We start from the raw sequence: 6,556 nt of genomic DNA on the forward strand, positions 1-6,556 counted from the left end.
TTGCTTGATAGCCGTCCATCTTGTAACAATTTATTGAATAACGAACAAAACTTTATGAGGATCTAGATTCTTGATTTGATTTTTTTTTTTTTTAGTCATTGTACCAAATGGAGGAATTTATAAAAGGACACACCATTCATGATACAAAAAGATGGAGTTTAGCCAAGCACCCAGCGTTCAATTGCTTCATCAGTTCACTTCATCTTATTAAAAGTCATTGACTCAAGGATAAGATTTGAGTGCTTGTGGTGCAATGAGATAAATGAGATCACACGGAAAGTAACAAGGATAGAAATGCAATAAATAATGTTGCATAATTGACTGAAATTTTTTTTTTAAAAAAATGTGCATCATTCATAAAGAAAACAGCCTAATGAAAGAAGACAAAAGGAAGCATATGCTTGTATGTGTATATATATATAATTTTTAATTAAATTGAACACCCTAAGAAACATCGTTAGTCTAATGGAAACAAAAGAAACAGAGGATTAGTGAGACAAGTTTATGATGCTCTGCAAGTTCTCAACATCTTCATGGAAAACAATGGAACCCAACAAAATTAAAGCTTTGCTGCAAAATAAATTTCATAATGATAAGAGACCAAAAAAAAAAAAAAGCATTGGGAATGTGATTTATCTGTTTCATTTAAAATTTAAATCCGGAATGCTATTAAAGAAACAAACTGAAAAACGTTATCAAGAACTAAGAAATATTTTTTTAAGTCAAAAGGGACTTGGTCCAAAAGATGTTGACCATCTTACAAAGTCAAAAGCCCCAAAAACACAGTGTAGATACTCTTTATTGATTTATTTAAGGGAAAATTACTGTTCACCCCTCGTAATTTTCAAAACTTCCCAAAACCCTCCTACTTTTACACCCACTGACGATTGCTTAGTTAGTGTTTAACTTCCCTTTTACCCCCTACTGTTCACTTCAAATGGGTCCGTGTTGTGAAATCCCATTTTAGTACTGAAAATGGTGGGAAAGGAAAGCGCCAAAATCACATCATGTTCGACCTTTTTGAAGGGACTTTCTAGCTTGGTTTCGATAGAGCAATGCCGAGGAGTTACATTACATCTTGTTATTCTCCTCATTATCATACCCGAAATATATAAATCGGTTTCCGAGCGAAAAAATGAAATTGATTTCCATCGGATTGGTCAAGTCGCACTTCATCTTCAAAATGAGTAGCAGTCGATTTTATTGTCGAGGCGAGCATGTGCCATTAGTCGTCTTCTCGTTTATGGTTGTAAAGTTGTATTACGACGAGAAGAACGATGAATTACGACGAGTTCATTTCGTTGTAAAGTTCTTCTCGTTTATGGTTATCTATTTGTATATTTTTAAATAATGTTTAACTATTTGCTATTATCCGTTTAAATATTTTACTAATATGTTTTAATAATTGTCATATCCGTTTAATACTTCCCATCTCCGTTTAACATTATCTTTACATGTATAACTATTCATAAAGCGTGTAAATTCTCAAAGTCTCTGCGTAAAAGCGGTGATCTTTTTCGTTTGATCCGAATTGTTGGCATGTGGCGCGTGGCGGTGGCAAGGGTTATGGTATCCGTGCGTAAGAATTAATGATGGCATTAATTCTTATGCGCAGAACATAAATTTCCCGAACACCCGTTCGTTCTCGTCGATCGATGTCGGCCATCTGTCGTTTAACTTTTTTTCTCGGATCTGAAGAGTCGACTGCTATGGACTTCACACCATAAATAACCAGGAAGAACCCTCCCCATGGACAACCACTCCTCGTCGTCCTCATCATCCTCCTCCTCCTCCTCCTCCTCTTCCTCCTCTTCCCATGGACAGACCACTCTATCCGAAAGGATGTTTCGTGAGCCTTCTTCCTTATCTTGAGAATCGATTAGCCGTAATCATCTGAACTAGTTAAACTATCTTTTCACGCCCTGAGCAAGTCCTCTCATAATTGCTCGAATCGCGAGGATTCTCCAGGTGGATGACGGGAAAGCAATTAAGAGAGCATTTTGACTTGGGTATGAAAAGAAAGTTTTCACGTATTGCGTGATTGCGGAGGATTCTCTAGAGGAGGAGATCGCTGAAACATCCTTTAAAGACGAGGGTTGACATTTACCACTGAGACTTTTACGTTAGCGTTTAAGAAAATGACGTCGATGACAAGCTATTACGCTACGTGTTTAACTATCGGGATCGTCGTTTAAGTCCCTACCATGACACATTGATTAATAGTCGTTTTTCATGAATGTGTGTTGTTTAACCTTTTTTTAATGTTAGTACGTTTTTGCGAGGTTCGAGTTGATGCGCTTGTTATGCACGGCCTGTGAGCGTTCGAATGTCATGCACACTTGTTTCGTTATCACGAGGGTCGAGTCGTGAGTGTCCAAAGTCCGAGCGGACGTTGTAAATGTTAGTAAATGTTGTAAATCTTTTATAAATAAAAGCGAAACAATCGTATTTGACTGTGAACTACGAAATTTAAACAGAGACCTAGTAAAAACAATGTGGGAAACAAAAACGTCATTGTAAACAATAGAAAAAAAGTTAAACAATACTCAAGTTACTCTTTAAACAATGACAACGGTGTTTAAGAAAAAATACGTAAATATGTTTAAACAGATGACCCGGGAGGTACCCATCTAGCATGACGCGATGTCGATGAAAGCATTCAATTTAAACAATAACATATTATTTACATGATATAGACTTTTAGTTAAACAGCTTAACAGTTATTTTTAAACACTATATGTATCTGTTTAAACATAAAAAAGCTTGAGCGTTTACACGAGACTCATGTTGAGTTGAGAACTTTCATTCGAGCGATGACAACATGTCTTCCTCACTGACAATGACATATATTTCACTTTTTTTGCTCTTGGGATGGAGGGAAAAATACCGCCCAATCACATCACGTCTAATCTAACCTCTATCGTACAATCATAGCACTTTTTGTTTGCGATCTCGACTGCTTTGTTTGTTCTACATCTTCTACTTCTTCTTCGTCGTCTTCGTTTTGTTCTTCATTTCATTTGGTTTTATACGATTTGGTTTTCGATCGATATATTATGGAGAGTTTTTTGTGGTATTGCTAGATTCAAACGGGGGAGGGAAGAGTGCTAATGTTCACGGCTCGAGACTTCTTGGGAATTGGTGTTAGGCGAGATATGTGAGCGATGGGGTCTCGAAGTTTCTCTTGTCGAGTTAAGTTCATCACACCGGATGGATATAAAAGCGGTTTTGCCCAATAGAAAAGCGATGTTGACTTCCATCGGATGTGTCGACGTCCCACTCCATCTTCAAATGTCTCTGTAGTTGATCTTGTCGTCGAGGGGCAGTAAAATGTGCCATTGCTGAATCCTAATGAAAAGCGAGGTTTACTCGTTGTAAGTTCCTTTTCTTTTAATTATTTCGGTTGTGCAGGGGGTCGTTATTGTTTTAAATATGTCCCAAATCACCTGGTTAACATATTGTACTCAGTCCTTTTACGTTATTAGTTAATTGTTTAAGTATTTAATTTAACGTTTAACTATTGTCATTATCAGCTTAAACATTATATTCTCAAAGCTTAACGTATTGATCTTTTCATTTAGTTTGAAGTGTTGGCGGGGAATTGAGATCTACGAGTGCTCCCATTCATCCCCATGGTGACCACAGCGGTGTGGGATGTCTTCCCTTCCTCGTCGGATCGTTCACGAAGTGTTGTCGTTGGATATTGGTCAGCGTTTGTGACGGTGTCGAACATTTCGAGGGATGTACTTGAAATCATGCGATCGAAAAGGAATTTTTGACTTCAAATTCGTAAAGAGCGAAAAAAACGTCGAGATGACGTGGAATGCGATCGCAGATGGTTGTCGTTGGGCGTATCGTGCGTCAAAAGAGTATAACAAAAATACTTTCGGAATCAAGACAATCGACCGTCGCACGCACTTTGCGGTGGTGGCGTAGGTTCGTCGCGTCAAAGCGTCAAAAAATGGGTTAGCGCTGCGAGTGATTCGAAGCTCAGGGGCCGAGTCCCTATGCGAGGCCGTCGACGTTCGGAAGGACGTGTTGCGGGGAGCATGGTGTCACATACCGTCTGAGCGAGCTTGGTTGGGAAAAGAGCATGCGGGTGGTCCTCGGCCGCGGTGGCATCTCCGAGCTATGCATTTGTTTGCTTTTGGTATGTGGATAAGGTGCGTGAGACAAATCCGGCGGCGTTGCGATCGTGGAGAAGGCGGTGATCGTTTTTAAGCGTGCGTTCTTTTTCTTTTCGGTAGCGTGTATTGTGGGATTGAGAGGGCTTGCGGGAGCGGCTAGCGTGTTTCTCGATGGTACCACGCCTCCTTGGAAAAATGTCGAGATTACACTCTTGGGTGCCGCGGGGAAAGATAGTAGCAATGGTTTTTCCACGTCGCCTGGGTATGAGTCGACAGCGAGACCCGATGCCAATTGGACTTAGTTCAGTATCTAAGTTGGGCGATGCCTCGTACGAGGGTGGAGATTATCGTGAGATAATTACCTTACGTGTCGGACGGGTCGAGGGCCTTGTAGGCGCGATTGAGAGTCTTGCTTCTTACGCCCATGCGTCTGCGTCTTCGACGTTTGGAGGCCCGATTTTATGAAAGCGATGTCGGACTTGGGAAGGCGTTGAGGGAGGAGTCTTTGGTGCATATGCTTTCCGCGTTGCGTGGGCATCACGGACTAAAGATTTCGATGATCACAGTAGAATGAGCTGCTGAGCCCGTATCACCGAAGCTCATCGTTTGGTTGATTAATAAATCGGATATGGCACATTGGTGGAATTATACATTCGGAGGTGATCGTTGGGGTGAGATGTATTCGAGCGTCGCGGAGTCGTTCGATGCTTGGATCGAGGAAGCTCGTCGTTTCTAGAGTGGCGAAAATGGTCGACTCCGTAAGGTGCTGCGAATGTTGATTTACAGCTTAACATTTAGTATTACCCTTTTAAACGTTCTCAATCTTTGTTTAATTACACTTTTCGACTTTAAATATTAATCATTTTCGTTTATTTAATTACGATAATGTTTAAACATGTTGGAATTATTTAACCATCGTTTTGTCTTTGTTTAACCTTATTTGCAGGGTTGAGTTGATGCGCATGTTATATAGCAGGCGTGAGCAAGCGACCAAATGGGAGACCTACTTATGCCGGACATACGTTTGAAGTTAGAGATCATTGTTGAGGGCAGTAGAAATCTTCGTGTTGAGTCGTTGTGTCGATGATCGTTACGAAGTGATTGACCCGATCGCGTGACTCCGTGGATCTCGCCAGTGAGAACTTGTTCGTAATCGAGAGGTGGCAGGTTTATGGTATCGCTGCGAAACATGCTTGCGGCCAATAATGCAGACAGACACGCGGCGTACATCGATTTATGAGCGGGTACTTCGCGTCGACAATTACAAAGTGGCGTACAAAGGAAGCTATATTCCCATGCAAGCGATGAGCGAGGCCTTGACGGAAATGCGTGAGCTTCGTTTGCGACACTTTGTGACTAGAAAGGCGACTGGGCGGCCTAGAGCGAAAGAGGATCGAGTCGCCAGCGTTTGATGTCCATGAGTTACATTGCGGCCCGACGCGAGGATCCGGTCGCTGATCGAGCGATCTTTACGATGAGCTCGTCAGGCTAGGCATTGTTAATAAGCCGAGCGATGAGCGGAAACATTGTGTATTTATAGCAATTGAATGTATTTACGCGGAGACATTGTTATTTTTAAGCGGATCTGTTTTGTAATTTGAAATATTTCAGCTGATGTTTAAAGCGATATATGGTATATTTAAACAGTGAAGCGGAAATGTACACAACTTCTGAGCGTAAATTAAACAATGAAATGGCCGAATGAAATTTAACTCGCCTTCTGATTGAAAACAAACAAAATTTACATTGAGATATCTAGTCGTGTTCTTGAAAACAAAAACAATGAATTGAATTGTGTATTGATGGGGCAACTTTCCGTATTTAGTTAAACAATAGGGTGCGTTCATTTAAGCAGGAGAAAGTGTTATTTTAAGCGAGTGCAACGTAATTTGAAAATATTTAAAAGCGATGTTTAAAGCGATATATACTATATTTAAAACAATGAAAGTGAAATGTACTGCAATCGCAGCGTAAAATTAAACGATGAAATAAAAACCCGAATGGAATTTAACCCGCTTTCATGATTCAAAACAAACAAAATTTACATTAAGATATACAGTAGTGTTCTTCGAACACGAAAACAATGAATTGAATTTGTCAGTTACGTGAAAAAACAAAATTGACGATCGGATATCTGAGACATGTTATTCAAAAGCAATTTAACCACGCAGCAGCGACCCTACTTTGTCATGGGCCTGGCCCCTCACTCCCTCAGAGTATGCGGGTGACTTGTCAGTGTCGAGGTAAGAGCGTACATGCGCGTGGCTAGTAACTTCTCACTCACGATGGTGCTCGATAAACGCATGGCGTGGGCCGGTAGTCGATCGGCCTTTCCTTGTTTAGCGTGGGGTTTTACGTAGCCGATCTGTGCGGGTACTTTTCTTGATCGTGGCTAAGCAAACTCCGTATGCTGAAGGTCGAATAGATTC

Source organism: Dioscorea cayenensis, chromosome 5 (genome assembly GCF_009730915.1).
Source record: "Dioscorea cayenensis subsp. rotundata cultivar TDr96_F1 chromosome 5, TDr96_F1_v2_PseudoChromosome.rev07_lg8_w22 25.fasta, whole genome shotgun sequence".
NCBI lineage: Eukaryota > Viridiplantae > Streptophyta > Magnoliopsida > Dioscoreales > Dioscoreaceae > Dioscorea > Dioscorea cayenensis.